The 18,510-nt window shown below is 36.8% G+C and overlaps 1 protein-coding gene across 1 annotated transcript in view; it reads left to right on the plus strand.

Annotated features, from left to right (window-relative positions):
• The first annotated feature begins 262 nt into the window (after nucleotides 1-262).
• The window catches only part of LOC108134647, a 118,566-nt gene continuing 100,318 nt past the window's right edge, over nucleotides 263-18,510 (plus strand). The window contains exon 1 of the mRNA XM_041708594.1: nucleotides 263-616. The gene's annotated coding sequence lies outside the window, so the exon portion shown is untranslated. The remainder of the gene's footprint in view (nucleotides 617-18,510) is intronic.

Consider the following 18,510-nt stretch of genomic DNA (forward strand, 5'->3'; position numbering starts at 1 on the left):
AGATGTTTAAATAATTAAAATGTAGTGGTTCGGTTCACGGGAGAACTGACAGCGCCGTTTCGCCCTTACGTTACCTAAATATGAAAAAGCTTTCGTACATATGGTTCCCGCATGTATGATATTTTTTTTTTGTAGTGAGGTGGTGGTTTAGCAACCTTAAGCTTTGATAAAAGACTAGCAAGCTTTCTACGTCTCAGACAGCAACCAATTATTTCAAAAGCCCTTTTCAGTATTTTTAAAGTTTTTTTTTTATTTATTACTAGTGCAAAATTCTGTAATCGAACAAAACATCATTCTCTTGTAAATAAAATTCAGAAAATTAAACCAATTTAAAGCTTATTAAATTTTCCTCATCAATGATATTTTTTACTTCTGACTGAATCTTTTAATGTCGAATTATTTGGATAACTGTTAGAAACCATGCGCGAAAAGTCATAGCAGCCTTAACTCACGAATGGAACAATCGATAAATACTTATTAAGTACTTAAAGCACTTCCGTATTTAATTTTACGGACCATGTACATTAAGACCATGGCTTTAATGTGCTATTGTTAGCATTTCGAGTTAAGCAGAGCACAGTATTTTTAAACAAAATATCCGAGTCGTCACACAAAGGTAAGTTTTACCTATAATAATAACAAATGCAGTAAAACTGTCTTTAAATAAAAAACATTTTTGTGGGCATCATTTTATTAACACAACTAACAAACTTAATTCGCTAAGTACAACATTTTTAGATCAGTCGAGCATTGCTCATATCGGGAGAATTTCTTTTCCAAAATTTCCTGCTAGTTTGGTGTTAAATACGGCCCAAAAACGCAAGTCTGGTGATCGAGGGGAAGCCATTTATTTAAATTAAAAAATGCATTGTGTAGCTCGACTACGACTACTCTATAACTTTGCTTCTGTGTTAGTTAGAAGAAAAAGGAGTAACGCATAATTTTGTGCTAAGTCCTTAAACGCAAAAAACTCAAATTTGGTGCTCGACTGGAACATATTTTTTTTTTTAAATATTGATAGCTCGACTACGGGCTAAACTCAGCACTCTATAACTTTGCTTCTGGGGAAGATAGGTAGGTTTTGCGCTACAATACACCCCACATTTTTTTATTTAAAAAAATATATGTTCCCGTTAGCACAAAATTATGCTCTACTCCATTTCTTATCTTCTAACTACCACAGAAGCCCGTAGTCGAGCTACACCCCGCATTTTCGAAATTTTTTTAAAAAGATTTCCTGTTGAGTACGAATCGTCTTTTTGGATTTCAGGAGCACCAAATTAGCACTATATTATGCGAAAAGTTTTTTTCTGTTTAGTCCACCAGGAACAGAGTTATAGAGGGCGGGGTGCAATCCGGAGTCCAGCTACACCCCACATTTTCGAAGTTTCAAAAAAAGCGTTTCGCGTCGAGCACCAAATTTGCGGTCTTCGGCCGTAAGTTTAAAAAACGTTTAAATATTGTAGACCTAAAATAGTGTATATATAACAAATTTTATCGTGGTTAAGCAAAATATGAATGGTCGACATTTTTACGATATTTTTCACCTTAAATTACTTTTAACGTTTGTTATTGCTCTGCCAACTTTGTTTAGTCTTCTAATCTTTATTTGAAAAATTATTTATATTTAGTCAGCTATAATTTTTTAAAGCGATTTTTGGCAATAAACTCACCCAACACGAGTTTCTCGTGTTGTAATTATTACAAAATAGTATTTTGCTCGTATTTCATGGTGACACCGACGTGCTCGTGCAATTTTTTTACACTTTTTATACCCTTGCAAAGGGTATTATAATTTCAGTCAGAAGTTTGCATCGCAGTGAAGGAGACATTTCCGACCCTATAAAGTAAAATATTCTTGATCAGCATCACTAGCAGAGTCGATCTAGCCATGTCCGTCTGTCCGTCCGTCTGTCCGTCTTTCCGTCCATCTTTATTTCTATTGCAGGTAGTATACAAGTCGGAACGAGCCGGATCGGACGACTATATCATATAGCTCCCATAGCAACAATCGGAAAAATAAATAAAAAAAATTTAATTTTTATCTTACTTCTTAGACATATAGGATTAGTTAAATATTTCAGAATTACGGTTTAAATTTCATCAAAATCGGACGATTATATCATATAGCTCCCATAGGAACAATTGGAAAAAAATTATCAAAAATTATAACTTAGCTGTTTTTAAATTTTTTTCTTAGTTCTTCGACATATAGTATTGGGTAATTATTTCAGAATTAGGGTTTAAATTTCATCAAAATCGGACGACTATATCACATAGCTCCCATAGAAATAATATAAACATATAAAATAACTATCTAATATTTGAGCTGCAAATCATCATAGCTTCAATGTTTTTCAACAAAAACGCAATTAAATCATAATTTTAATGTTTTCAAAAGTATTTAATTCTTGCAATAGCTGCAAGGGTATATGAACTTCGGCTTGCCGAAGCTTGCTTTCTTTCTTATTTTTTTTTTTCATTTTTTTCCGATTGTTCCTATGGGAACTATATTCTATAGTCGTCCGATTTTGATGAAATTTAAAGCGTAATTCTGAAATAATTAACCAATACTATATATCGAAGAACTAAGAAAAAAATTAAAAAACAGCTATTTTATAATTTTATTTTCTTTTGTTTTCCGATTGTTCCTATGGGAGTTATATGATATAGTCGTCCGATCCGGCTCGTTCCGACTTATATACTATTTTCTAATATTTGAGCTGCAAATCATCATAGCTTCAATGTTTTTCAACATATACGCAATTAAATCATAATTTTAATGTTTTCAATAGTAATTAATTCTTGCAATAGCTGCAAGGGTATATGAACTTCGGCTTGCCGAAGCTTGCTTTCTTTCTTGTTTTTTTTTTTTCATTTTTTTCCGATTGTTCCTATGGGAACTATATTCTATAGTCGTCAGATTTTGATGAAATTTAAAGCGTAATTCTGAAATAATTAACCAATACTATATATCGAAGAACTAAGAAAAAAATTAAAAACAGCTATTTTATAATTTTATTTTCTTTTATTTTCCGATTGTTCCTATGGGAGCTATATGATATAGTTGTCCGATCCGGCTCATTCCGACTTATATACTACCTGCAATAGAATAACAACTTTTGGGAATGCAGATAGCATTAAAACTATGAGACTAGTTTGCATAGAAACGGACGGACAGACGGACAGACTGACAGACGGACATGGCTAGATCGACTCTCCTAGTGATGCTGATCAAGAATATATATATTTAATAGGGTCGGAGTAGCCTCCTTCACTGCGTTGCAAACTTCTGACTGAAATTATAATACCCCCTGCAAGGGTATACAATTTATAACTTTGATGTTTTTTTTTATTTTTTTTTAGTTCTTCGACATACAGTAATGGTTAAATATTTCAGAATTACGGTTTAAATTTCAGCAAAATCGGACGACTTTAGCATATAGCTTCTATAGAAACAATCGGAAAAATAAATACAAAAAATTATAACTGCTGTTTTTTAATTTTTTTCCTAGTTCTTCGACATATAGTAATGGTTAAGTATTTCAGAATTAGGTTTTAAATTTCATCAAAATCGGACGACTATAGCATTTATCTCCCATAGGAACAATCGGAAAAATTCATGATAAAAATTATAACATTGCTGTTTTTAATTTTTTTTTTTTTAATTGATAGTTCAGAATTACGCTTTTTATTTTATTAAAATCGGTAAACGGTATCATATAGCTGCTATAGGAACTCAAATAATTGAGCTGTAAGTCATCACAACATCAATGTTTTTGTTCATATACGCAAATAAATCACAATTTTAATGTTTTCAATTAAAGGGTATATGAACTTCGGCTTGCCGATTTTGCTTCCTTTATTGCTTTGTATGGATTCTTAATTCTTCCACTATTTTATTGGGTTTGAGTGAGTTGGGTTTTTATACCCCTGCAGTGGGTATTATAATTTCAGTCAGAGGATTGCAACGCAGTGAGGGAGACATTTCCGACCCTATAAAGTATATATATTCTTGATCAGCATCACTAGCAGAGTCGATCTAGCCATGTCCGTCTGTCAGTCTGTCCGTCTGTCCGTCCGTTTCTATGCAAACAAGTCTCTTAGTTTTAAAGCTATCTGCATTCCCAAAAGTTGTCTTTCTATTGCAGGTAGTATATAAGTCGGAACGAGCCGGATCGGACGAATATAGCATATAGCTCCCATAGGATCAATCGAACAAAATAAATAAAAAAATTATAACTTTGCTGCTTTTTAATTTTTTTTTAAGTTCTTCGACATATAGTAATGGTTAAAAATTTTAGAATTACGGTTTAAATTTTATTGAGATCGGACGACTATATCATATAGCTCCCATAGAAATAATAAAAATATATAAAATGACTATCTAATAATTGAGCTTCAAATCATCATAGCTTCAATGTTTTTGGACATATACGCAAGTAAATCATAGTTTTAATGTTTTCAAAAATGTATTAATTGTTAACCGGGCTCGAGGTCGGGATGTTGAAAAAATAAAATTTTAGTTATTTGTCAATATATTTCGGATGTTCTTCGGCAACCGTCTTCAGGACAACTATAAAATAATAACAATTTTAATATTCTTAACAAACAGAAAACAATTTACATTTGACATACATTTAATTTACACGTCTGCGTCCGGTATTTGAGCCATATAATGGCAGCAGTCGGCATTATCAGGCAGTGGCCATTCTAAAAAAAAAAGTTAGAGGTCCGACAGCAGCTGTATTAGCTTCGTTTAATACAGTGCTAAACTTTCACGCTATCTTGGCACGTCTCGATTTCACATACGCGGAAAAAACTCTTAACGCATGTGATTCAGCAAGAATTGAGCTTGTCAAGACAAGGGGATCTACCACTTCTTAAATACTACGATGAGGTGGAGAAAAAATTAACACTCCTAACAAATAAAATAGTAATGACACATGATGCATCCTCAGCGTCAGTATTAAATGAGAAATTTAGGGAAGATGCATTTCATGCGTTCATTTCCGGCTTTAAAAAATCATTAAAAGTAGCTGTTTTCCCAGCGCAACCGCGGGATTTACCAACAGCACTAGCTCTAGCCCAAGAGGCGGAATCAAGTAACGATAGAAGCATATTTGTGGCCAGTTTCGCCCGACATGCTGAGGAAAAAACAAATAATTATCGGCCACCTTCGTGGAAAAATTCCTCACACCAGTCTTATTCCTCTAATCATGAACAAAATCAAAATACTGGGGCAACAAAAAAAAACCCTCACTTCACAAAAAATCAAAACTGGAGTAATAATAAAACTCCCTCTTTTAAGCAAAAGCCAAGCTCTTTTTTAGGAAATAGTCAGGTCAGGCCCCCACCGGAGCCGATGGAGGTTGATACTCTCTCGCAATTGAAACAATCCACAAATTGGCAAAAAGGGCAGTCAACAAGGAGCCATCAGAAAATTAACGACCTTCCAGAGGAAAAACTCGCGGGGGAAGAATACGATTCCGTCGCCCAAGCGTATGCTACGGAGATTGAAGATGATTTAGATACAGATGATACTTGCATTTTTTAGAATAAAATCCCTGCTCCCGTACATTACACGAAGGCTAGCAGGGCGGGAAGTTAAACTGTTAATTGATACCGGAACTTCAAAAAAATATATTGCACGCCTACCGATGTTGAAAGGCGTCGTGAATGTAGAAACCCCGTTTAGTGTTAAGTCAATTCACGGCCACACACAAATTACAAAAAAATGCTTAATTTCAATTTTTCATGTTAAGTCTCATTTCTTTATCTTAAATGCTCTTAAAGAATTCGACGGGATAATCGGGCTCGATTTACTTAAACAGGTAAATGCGGAACTCGATTTCACAAAAAATATATTGCAAGCTGGCAATGCAATAGAAAAGCTTCAATTCGCAAAATCAGAAAACGTTAATTTCATTAACATTGATGATGAAATTATCCCACATGCAATAAAACCCGTTTTCGACAATATGATTAAAAAAAATGCTAAAGCCTTCGCTGACCCAGACGAAGCTCTACCTTTTAACATAAACACTACTGCCACAATTAAAACAGATGGGAACCGGTGTACTCCAAGTCGTACCCACACCCCACGGGCGTGACAGAATTTGTGAAGGCAGAGGTTAAACAACAATCCAACTTGGGTCGTGGACAAAAAGGGCACCGACCAAAACGGGTTGAAAAAGAAGCGGTTAGTTATTGATTTCAGAAAATTAAACCAAAAAACAGTTGACGGTAGGTCTCCTATTCCCGCGATTTCTACCATATAGTCAAATATGGGCAAATCTAAATTTTTTACAACACTTGATCTTAAATCAGGCTTCCACCAGATAGAACTGGCGGAATGGGATAGGGATTTCAATAAATAACGGTAAATATGAATTTTGTAGATTGCCGTTCGGCCTAAAAAATGCTCCGAGCATGATGATGATGTTTTAATAATTTTTTCTCAGACAAAGGATGACCATGTGAATGATATTCACTGGGTTCTCGGGAAACACTTAGAGGCAGGTATGAGGGTGTCCCAAGAAAAATCAAAGTTTTTTTTAAAAAAAAACGTTGAATATTTGTGATTTATAGTATCAGAAATGGGCTTGCGAACCTCACCTAAAAAAGTCACGGCTATAAAAGAATTTCCTCTACCAAAAACCCTCTTCAATCTCCGCTCCTTTTTGGGGTTAGCGAGTTATTAAAGATGCTTTATTAAAGGTTTTGCATCAATAGAAGGACCCCTTACAGGAATACTAAAAGGAGAAAATGGAAAAATAAGCAAGTATCAATCGAGGAAAATTGATATCGAACTGAATAAACAACAGAGGGAAGCATTTCATAAGTTAAGAGAAATCTTAGCATCAGAAGATGTTCTACTGTCATACCCTGACTTTACGAAGCCGTTTGATTTAACAGCGGACGCTTCAGGTCTCGGTCTAGGGGCGGTATTATCCCAAGGGGGACGCCCTATTACCATGATATCTCGCACGTTACGTGATAACGAAAAAAACTTTGCAACAAACGAACGCGAGCTACTTGCCACAGTCTGTAAGTAAAAGTAAGTAAAAGACTTACGCATTTATACTGATCACCAGCCGTTAACATTCGCTGTGTCGGATAAAAACCTCAATGCGAAACTAAAACGCTGGAAAGGAATTATCGACGATCACGGAGCTAAGATAATTTACAAACCAGGCAAGGAAAACCTTGTTTCAGACGCATTATCTCGCCAAAATATAAACGTCTTACAAGACACACCAGACAGACGGTTGTCCAAACACCAATACCCTCTTGCGCAGGGGAAATTCTTTATATCGACTATGTTAACAAGGACAGAACCCTTAGGAATTATCAGGTGGGAGACAAGGTGTTCCTAAAGGCAAATAAACGCTTGGGAAATAAACTCTCACCTTTGTGCTCAGAAGAAACCATTGAAGCAGACCTGGGGACGACGGCTCTCATTAAAGGGAGGGTGGCCCATAAGAACAATTTACGATAATGATTATCATTAAATTCTAAAATTACCCTTTCATTTTTATTTTTTTTGGCCTAAGAAATACTTTTTACTACTTACATGAACAGTTGCTATGACGAACGCGACAGTAAAACTTAACAATTATAAGAACGCGGACTACATCCCCATAGTGGATGGTGACATTGTAATTTGGGGTAGTTACGGATACCTACGACATTCAACGAACTTGACATCGTACGAGGACTATGCGGACCAGACAGAAGCAATGACAAGGACATTCACGAACGATCACAGGACGCAAGTAATAACCACCGACTTAGGTCACATTCGCAAATTAGTTGCTACCCTTAAAGTCCACCACAGGGATACTTAACTTAATCGGAACAGCACTTAAAGTCGTTGCAGGAACTCCCGACTTTAATGATTGGGAGCAAAAAAAGTTTAATCAGGAACAATTATTTAACGCTGAAGCAGGACAATCTGAGTTAAATATTAAATTTCAAGAACGTTTAAATGCACTTACTAATTCTATGAATCAAATTCAGAAAGAAGGCAGAGATGAAGAAACCCACCTTTTAGAAATCATTTTAGCAAAAAACAGAATTGTTATCACGGACTTAGAAAATATTTTGATGGGCCTAACCCTAGCGAAACTTAACATCGTTAGCCCGGCTTTCCTGGATAGCAGCGACATAAGCGAATTCAAAGACAAACAGCCTACTACATAAGCTTAGTAGAAATTTTAGAAGTATCTAGCATAAGCGTTTTCAAAATTCAGAAATAATCCACTTTCTCATTAAATTCCCCTACTCTAAGCTAGTTTGTAAAAAGATAACAGTTTACCCGGTTCAGCACCTCAACAAGATAGTAGACTTCGAGAAGGGAGACCTAGTCGCCGATTGCGCAGCGCGAATTTTCAACATCGGGGGCTGCAAAGCTACAGTAGGCGCTACCTTCTGCAAGGATCTTCAAGGCGACACATGCGCACAACAGATGGTAGCCGGGGTGACTGCACAATGCTCCACCCTACCAGGTCACTTGAGTCCAGTTACTGTAGTGGACCACGGTACTCTCATTACCAACGACGCCCAAGTGACCATCATCGACGATCTCGGTCTAAAATAAGAGATATCTGGCTCATACCTTGTAACCTACTCTAGCAAGGTTCCTTTTCCGCGGGTTCCTTCTTCAGCTACTTCTTTGCCCTACTTGCCTCCTTCCTATTGTGCTCTACCGTTTGGCTAGGATACCACGCTCTAAGGACCAGAGAACAAGGCAACCCAAGAACCAATGGCGACGTAGAATCAGCAGGTCACCGGGACGGCGACCACTTAAAAGAGGGAGGAGTTAACACGCGCAGTTCCCATGAGCAGAATTTGCCGAGTTGCAAGCCATGCAAGCGCAGCAAGGAAACTGCCGAATCCACGGTTCAGGTGCCATCGCCCCATCGCCTGATACCAGGTGCTGACCCGGCACATAAGCGGCAGCGCAGGGAACATGAGCTCAGCGATACCAAGTGCTGACCTTGCATTTTGGTGACAGCGCTGCTAGCAGGCAAAGGCCTCAAGCTGTAGCCGGATCAGAACCTTAAGTTAGTCTAAGTTGAGTACTCCGCAGCCATAGCTGTGTTAAACTAACCCTTTATAAATTTATCTAACCCTTTGCCTTAACAGGCTTGGGAGTAATAAATTAAAAAAAAAAAAACAAAAATACAAACGAACAAAAAGTAATTTATATATTTCGGATGCTCTTCGGCAACCGTCTTCAGGACAACTATAAAATAATAACAACGATTTTTATATTCTTAACAAACAGAAAGCACTTTACATTTGACAAAAGTGACGTGGAGTTGTTAACTAATTTTTTTCTTCCCTAGTAAATGTCTATATAAATGAGCGTAATTGTCAGTGTCCGTTTTGTAATTCATCCGTATGTCTGTAGGTGTTTTTATGAAATGTATCCTTTCTATGGTGAATCGTTTGGAATAGTACTGCGTCTGGTGACGTGGATTTGTTATCAAATTTTTCCTTCCCTAGTAAATGTCTATATAAATGAGCGCAATTGTCAGTGTCCGTTTTGTAGTTCATCCGTATACAGACATGTTCATCCGGACAAAACGGGTGTTTTTATCATATGTAGCATTTCTATGGTGAATCAGACAAAGGTAACAGAACGGTAGCTATGAACAAAGATGACTACAACCAAAAAATGAAGGACATATTAAAGGATATGAGCACATACAGGATATTAAGGAAAGACCCCACCTACAGACTACAAACAAAATATAACGAAATAGTGGACAAACTATCAAAAATGGAACTTATGCCAAGCAACGAAAGAAATAAGTTGACAACCACCAAAGCATTACCACCACGAATATATGGACTACCCAAAATTTATAAAGAAGGAACCCCTCTACGACCAACCTGCTCCTCCATCGGATCACCATCCTATGCACTATGCAAATACATAAATGACATATTAAAAAACATAACAATAGACTCCAAATATAACATCAAAAATTCAATTGCCAAGCTCCGGTCGCGTGTGGACGTGTATTCTTAACGCTCCGGAAAAACAAATAGTTACTCAGACGAAAACGTCGAAAAAATTTATAAACGCGAGGTTTTGCGATTCGCGATGCTAATTCGCATATCGCAAACTAAAGTTTTAACTAATTAATTAATTAATCTTTACGCACTAACAATAAACAAATGAGTAAGAACGTGGATCAGCGCACTCAACGCCAAAAACAACAAGACGAAGCCCGTGAAAAAGCTCATTGAGGGCAAGACAAACGTGGTCTCTCCTTGGCCCGTAACAATGCTTATTTCTCTTTCACGAGTAATACTCTAGAACCGAAAGTGCAAGAAAGTGCAAGTTTACTGACCGCCGGAAACCAGAGAGCTAGTTTTTGCTCTCCCGCCCTACTTTTCACCGCTCAAACGCCATGGAGTAAGCGATGCGAAACTCCAACCGAGCTTCTACCACCTAGTGCAACAACAACAGTAACTACTACGTCAACCACAACGGTCTCTGTTGCGGGTAAAGCAACAACACAACTAAGTGCAAAAATCGGGTCAAACGGCAAAAACAAAGCTACGTTAGGTGAATTGACAATTCCGCAAGCGGGTTCGGCCATGCAGACAGGCATGGATCTCTACATTAATATTTCCAAGGGCAAGCTAACACCCCCAAAAAAATCGGACGGCAATATGCCCAAAATAAACCGTACCAACAAAGGCCCTGAAAATGTTGGTCCATTAAATGAAAATAAATGTTCCATTCTGGCGGAGCCTGAAACAGAGCGTAACCAAACTTGAAATCAAAACAGAAGAAGTTTTCCGAGCAGTGTCGAAGTACTTAAACGATGTCAAAAAGAACTACTACACGTATCAGCTGAAAAGTTGCAAAGGCTTACAAGTTGTGCTCAAGGGAATGGAACCCGAAGTGACCCCCTCTGAAATTATATAGGCTTTAAAATAAAACGGGTTTTACGCAAAACATGTTATAAATATTATAAACAAAAACAAGAAGCCACAACCACTTTTCAGAGTCGAGCTGGAACCAGACAGCAGAGCATTGAAAAAAAAACGCAGTACACCCAATCTACAAATTGCAGTACCTTCTGCACCGTAGGATCACAGTAGAAGAGCCGCACAAACGGAACGGGCCAGTGCAATGCACAAATTGCCAGGAATACGGACACACCAGGGCTTACTGCACCCTCAGGTCAGTTTGTATAGCTTGTGGAAACTGCCACGGCTCCGAACCCTGCCCTGCCAAAAGGGAAGACTCTCTAACTAAAAAGTGTGCAAACTGCCAAGGAAACCACACAGCACACTACAGAGGCTGTCCCGTCTACAAAGAGATGAAAAGTCGTATGCAACGAGCGACAACGGCTCGCCAGAACATCTTCATGAATTCACAAGCGACACCACTGCCAGGTCATCATTTGGGCCCTCAATTGCCATCAGGCACAGCTCACATAGAGCCGAAAATCGATAACATACAGCAGGCCATGGGGCAGCCACAAAGTAACATGGAAACTATGATGATAAGTTTGCAACAAAATATGATGGAGTTTATGTCCTTCATGAAAACCACCATGCAAACTCTAACGCAAAACCAAAATATCTTGTTACAAATGCTTGCAGCTCAGCAGTCCAAATAAATTATGCCTAGCCTTCGAATAACTCTGTGGAACGCCAACGGTGTTTGTCTACTGCCCATCCCGCTTTGCAGTCTCCGAAGACCAATTCATGGACTTCTACAATTCACTAGTAGAGCTAAGAGATTCATAGCAGCAGGTGATTACAAAGCCAAGCACACACACTGGGGATCCCGCCTTGTGACCCCCAATGGAAGACTATATAATGCACTCATCGAAACATGCAATAAACTGGACTAGTTTTCACCAGGCAGTCCTACATACTGGCCTACAGATCCTAGGAAACTACCTGACTTAATTGATTTTGCTGTGACAAAAAACATTCCTCGCAATCTAATATCTGCAAAATCGCTTTTGGATCTATCATCGGACCACTCAAACGTGTCCCCCGCTAACTCTGAATAACACGCCACTTCCACAAGCTGACGATGTAACGTACCTTGGCGTCCACCTAGACAGGAGACTTACATGGCGGAGACATATCGAAGCTAAGAAAATTCATCTAAAACTAAAATCCAATAGTCTTCATTGGCTCATAAACGCTCGCTTCCCCCTCTGCCTGGATTTCAAGGTCCTGCTCTACAATTCAACGCTTAAGCCAGTCTGGACTTACGGTTCCCAATAGTAGGGAAACGCGAGCAGCAGTAACATCGATATTTTCCAGCGAACCTAATCAAAAATCCTGAGAACTATCACTGGGACACCTTGGTATGTTCGGAACGACAACATCCACAGAGATCTTGGCATTCTACCCGTAAAAGATGAAATATCAAAACAAAAAGCGTCCTACCACACCAAACTAACTTCTCGTCCAAACCAGCTCGCCAGGGTCCTAGCCAGGGTTTCAAACCGGACCCGACTACAACGAAATGACCTTCCAGCTCAGCAATAGTTATTAGAGCCCTTTCATCTGGCGTCAGTCAGATATAGTTTTAACTTAAGATTTTATATACTTATTGTTAGTCTCAATTTAGAGAAGATTCAATAAATAAAATCCATATGTAAACAAAAAAAAAAAAAATTCTGAAGAATTCAAACTCAATATCAACAACACATATATTGGCGATGATGAAAGATTAATTTCATTTGACGTAATTTCATTATTTCCGAGTATACCGACAGATCTAGCCCTGGATATAATTAAAAACAAATGGACAATAATACAAAAACACTGTAAAATACGGCAAACAATATTTATGGACATAATAAAATTTTATATTCAAGGAAACAGATATTTCAAATTTGAAAACAATTTTTACACACAATTAAAAGGAATGTGTATGGGATCGCCAGCCTCGCCGGTCATTGCAGATATTGTAATGGAAACTCTCCTAGACAACACGTTAGATAAACTAAGACGATCTCCCAGTTTACTGACAAAATACGTAGATGACCTGTTCGCAATCATTCAAGAGGATGACATTAAAACTACACTGACCATGCTCAACTCTTTCGTCAATAATATAAAATTTACAATGGAACTAGAAGAGAACGATCAATTAGCTTGTTTGGACTTAGTAATAATTACAGATTAAAATTAAAATGGTACAAGAAACAAATTGCGTCCGGACGAATCATCAATCTTAACTCCAAACACCTAAAACAAATGATAATTAATACAGCTAGAAGCTGTATACAGAGAATGCTCAAAATTTCAGACACGGATTACCACGAAAAGACTCAGGAGATAAAATCAATGTTAACAGACAATGATTTCCCAAAACAAAAAAACAAAACAGCGTTAAAAGCAATAAAAACAAAAAATATATGTCAATGTCAATGTCCCGGCATTATTCGAACGTGCTACGACAAAGAAAACATAAGTATCGCACATAAACCGGACTACACATTAAAATCAATATACAACAGAACAAAATCTAAGATAAATGAAATTGACAAAAAAGACGTGATATATGAAACACCGTGTAACGGCAACAACAACGAAATATGCAACGTGATATATATAGGAACAACAAAATCGAAATTAAAAACTAGACTAGCACAGCATAAATCGGACTTCAAAGCTAGACACCATACGAACGCGCAAGAAACAGCACTCATGTCCCACTGTGCCAAGAATAATTACTCTCCGAACTTCGAAGAGACTAGTTTCTTATCTCAAGAACAACACTATGTCAAACGATTCACCATAGAAATGCTACATATCATAAAAACACCTACAGACATGATGAGGATGAACTACAAAACGGACACTGACAATTACGCTCATGTATATAGACATTTACTAGGGAAGAAAAAATTAGTTAACAACTCTACGTCACCGGACGCAGACGTGTAAATTAAATGTATGTCAAATGTAAATTGTTATCTGTTTGTTAAGAATATAAAAATCGTTGTTATTATTTTATAGTTGTCCTGAAGACGGTTGCCGAAGAGCATCCGAAATATATTGACAAATAACCAAAATTAAAAAATTGTGTTATTTTCTCAACATCCTGACCTCGAGCCGGTTAACAATTAATATACTTTGGAAAGGTCGCCAAAACCAACTAGTTTTCAAAAATGTTTAATTCTTGCAATAGCTGTAAGGGTATATGAACTTCGGCTTGCCGAAGTTTGCTTTCTTTCTTGTTTAAGTTTAAATTTTATAGAAAATACGCGTTGAAATTGACACCAAATTTGGAATTGGATCTGTTCCCATTCTGATTCGGACCGCTTTATCCAGGCAGTTTGCCTACAGAGGCATTTATATCTCATTTGTTTATTCATTTTTCGTCACAAATTTTGATATCAGATATTTTGATTGTTAGAGGTGCGATCGCCACAACTTTCTCACCTCGTTAAGAGGTGTTTTTGTTTAATAGCATATATAAACGATTAAATAATTGAGCTAAAAAACGTCATAGCTTTAGAAATTTTGATGTTTTAAGAAATTTAAATGTCTTAAAGATTGTTTAATTTTGACGATATCTGCAATGGTATGTATTTCGACTTGCCGAAGTTCGCTTCCTTTCTTGTTCTTTCATATAATATATGAAATATATTTAAATAGTAATATTCAGTATTTGTTTAACAAATGTGTGCCGTTAAAACTAAAGAGATCAAACCAATGCTATGTCTAAGGTTTAATAAAGATATTAAATATCTAATCCATTGGAAATGGAAGCGCTACAAAACTGAGGACTTCAAAAGTAGATACAAAGGAGTTTGAACAAGAAAGAAAGCAAACTTCGGCAAGCCGAAGTTCATATACCCTTGCAGCTATTGCAATAATTAAACATTTTTGAACACATTAAAATTATGATTTACTTGCGTATATGTTTAAAAATATCGAAGCAATGATGATTTGCAGCTCAATTATTTGATAGTTATTTTATATATTTTTATTATTTCTATGGGAGCTATATGATATAGTCGTCCGATTTTGATAAAATTTAAACCATAATTCTGAAATATTTAACCATAACTTAATGTCGAAGAACTTAACAAAAAATTAAAAAACAGAAAAGTTATAATTTTTTTTCATTTATTTTTCCGTTTGTTCCTATGGTAGCTATATGATATAGTCGTCCGATTTTGATGAAATTTAAATCGTAAATCGGAAATATTTAACCATTACTTAATGTCGAAGAACTAAACAAAAAATTAAAAAACAGAAAAGTTATAATTTTTTTTCATTTATTTTTCCGATTGTTCCTATGCTATAGTCGTCCGATCCAGCTCGTTCCGACTTATATACTACCTGCAATAGAAAAACAACTTTTGGGAAAGTTTCATGCAGATAGCTTTAAAACTGAGAGACTAGTTTGCATATAAACGGACGGACAGACGGACGGACGGACAGACGGACAGACGGACAGACGGACATGGCTAGATCGACTCTACTAGTGATGCTGATCAAGAATATATATACTTTATAGGGTCGGAAATGTCTCCTTCACTGCGTTGCAAACTTCTGACTGAAATTATAATACCCTCTGCAAGGGTATATAAATAAATAAAAAAATAAGTCAACTAAACGCAATTTTTATAAAACAAAGTTTGAAAATTGCGCTTCTCTAAAACTTCGCTGAATAGAGAAATCCACACAGAAGTTTGTACTTATTGCTGATGTTGAAAACTGACACTATGCAACAAATCGAAGTCGATAAAAAAATTCATTGGTGCGACTATATAGGTCTAGTTAATCTCGGTTTGGTGAACACGACCATCCATCTCCCTAAGAATTCGAGAAAAATGTTCTCAAAGAGCTAAAACGGACGATTATACTTTGGTTCTAAATAACGGCCGAAATGAAACTTAATGTCTGAGCTTATGATCATTTTGCTATAGTGCAAATATTTGGATAAGGACTCTCATCCCCAAAAAATCGACATATTTTTCTAAAATTATATATATGAAAAAGAATGTACACACATCAAAATACCTAAAATTGCGTTGTTTTGTTGGTGCCTAAATGATCTTAAAGATCCAAATGACTATTTTACGGGTTCTTTGATTCTAACTAAACCTGTAATATTTTTGATATAATTGCAACTATTTGGCTTAAGATCCTCATACCCAAAACAGTCGAGAGATTTTTAAAAAAATTTACATTTTAAAAATAATGCAATCATTTTAAAAGACCTAAAAGCCCGTCGGTTCCTAAATTAATAATAATAATTTTTTTATATGCCTACAACATTCATGTAAAATTGTACATGATTGACATAAAATTGCAGTAATTGTCACAAAGAAATCGGAAAGGGTCTTAAAAGGAATAGTTGTACTTGCACAAAGGCAGAGACAAAGGCCGATAACGACGAATTGACCTGCACGGTACATTCCAGTTAAGGGAACTCAGAAGAAAGGAGGTATCGACATCACCATTGGTTAATTTGTGCAAGAACATTACACCATGACAAGTTCTGCGATTACTCAGGGAGAGCAAATTAATCAAACGTAACCAGGCAACCGACGTCCAGTGTCCCAGTTAAAACTGGAAGCAATAAGAGCCCAGTGATTCAAAAATAACCGGATTGAAGATAGAATCAAGATGAGGTAGCGGATATAAATAGTTTAGATCAAAATTTGTATTGGGAATAGTATTAGTAGTAAAATGATTAAAAATACCAATTTCCTCCGACGCAGAAACATTATTAAGAAATAGAGAGTGAGGAAACCTTTGGGACTTTCGCACAGTGGTCGGTCTTGCATGGGAGCCGCGTCCATTAATACTTCTAGAGGGGCTATCGCTTTTAAACTTGTAACAAAAATCAAGAAAAATGTTATAAATATATAGGACAAGAATTGGCTAGATCGTACCCCTATATCCTATAGCTTTCATAGGAACAATCGGGAAAAAATGAAAAAAAAATTATAACCTTTTTGATTTTTTATATATTATATAAGTTAACACGCGCAGTTCCCATGAGCAGAATTTGCCGAGTTGCAAGCCATATCCGGTGGCCAACACGCGCAGCAAGGAAACTGCCGAATCCACGATTCAGGTGCCATCGCCCCATCGCCTGATACCTGGTGCTGACCCGGCACATAAGCGGCAGCGCAGGGAACATGCGCTCAGCGATACCAAGTGCTGACCGTGCATTTTGGTGACAGCGCTGCTAGCAGGCAAAGGCCTCAAGCTGTAGCCGGATCAGAACCTTAAGTTAGTCTAAGTTTAGTACTCCGCAGCCATAGCTGTCTTAAGATAACCCTTTATAAATTTATCTAACCCTTTGCCTTAACAGGCTTGGGAGTAACAAATTAAAATAAACAAAAATACAAACGAACAAAAAGTAATTGGCGCCCTAACGTGAAAATAAAGGAACCTACTAAAAACAGAAAATAATAAAGAAGTTAATAAAATAAAAAAAGAGAAGAGAAGAGAAAACGGAAGTTTAATCGAAAAAATCGCGCGAAGTTTTATTATACCAATACCCGGGAAATCGGACCCCTACCAAAGTAGGCAGATAATAAAAAAATGTGTGAAAAAATTCTAGCCAAAAAATTGAGCCAACTAATTTTCAAAAAATTACCCCTCGCTTGCACGAGAAATCAGCAGTCGTCACCATCAGCAGTCGCAGCCGCAGTCGCCGTCAGCAGTCGCAGCCGCAGCCGCAGTTGACGTCAATAGTCGTTGCCAGCGCACCTTTTCACCCCTCGCCCCACACGAGGGATAGCGATCGTGAGCAGCAGTCACCGCCTGCAACCAGCCCCCTCGCCCCACTCGAGGGATAGCAATCGTCAGCAGCAGCCGCCGCCAGCAACCAGCCCCCTCGCCCCGCTCGAAGGATCGGAATACAAAAAGCTGCATTAACAAAAAATGTAAGTAGGCTGTTTCTGTCATTTGCAAAATTTTCAGTAGAAAACTTAAATAAATACAAAATATGAATAAATGTCTGTGAGTACAATTCTGCAGGTAGAAACAAAACTTAAAGCTTAAAGAAAGAGCTTTAGAATTTTCTGTTGTCTGTATACACTGAGAGAAATTATTTTTTCCCTAATTAAAAGTATTTATTTAAAAATATAGTAAAATAAATAAATCATTTGTAAAAGCTACACTGGGATTATTTTTACTCCTAAAATTTCTTGAAATTAATATTACTCAAGATTCCTTTAAATAATTAAACGATCCAAATACATTGCTTACCTTAAAAGGCATAACAATTTGTTTATTAAAATTAAAAAAAAAAACTTCTTTACGTGTTTAAACTAGTATTGAGTGTTAAACCAACGTAACAATAAAAACAAAAAAAACAACAATTTATTGTTTTTCCGTTTTTTACCCGAAATTATTAGACGGGTTTTTCTCGAAAATTAAAAAGGAAGGAAGCAGAAACGACGACCCTAGCTCGTCGGAGGATGAAATAATAGAAGAACATAAGCGGTTATTAACAAGCAAAGTAAATAAGGAAAAAAA

Source organism: Drosophila elegans, unplaced genomic scaffold (genome assembly GCF_018152505.1).
Source record: "Drosophila elegans isolate 14027-0461.03 unplaced genomic scaffold, ASM1815250v1 contig_340, whole genome shotgun sequence".
Taxonomy (NCBI): domain Eukaryota; kingdom Metazoa; phylum Arthropoda; class Insecta; order Diptera; family Drosophilidae; genus Drosophila; species Drosophila elegans.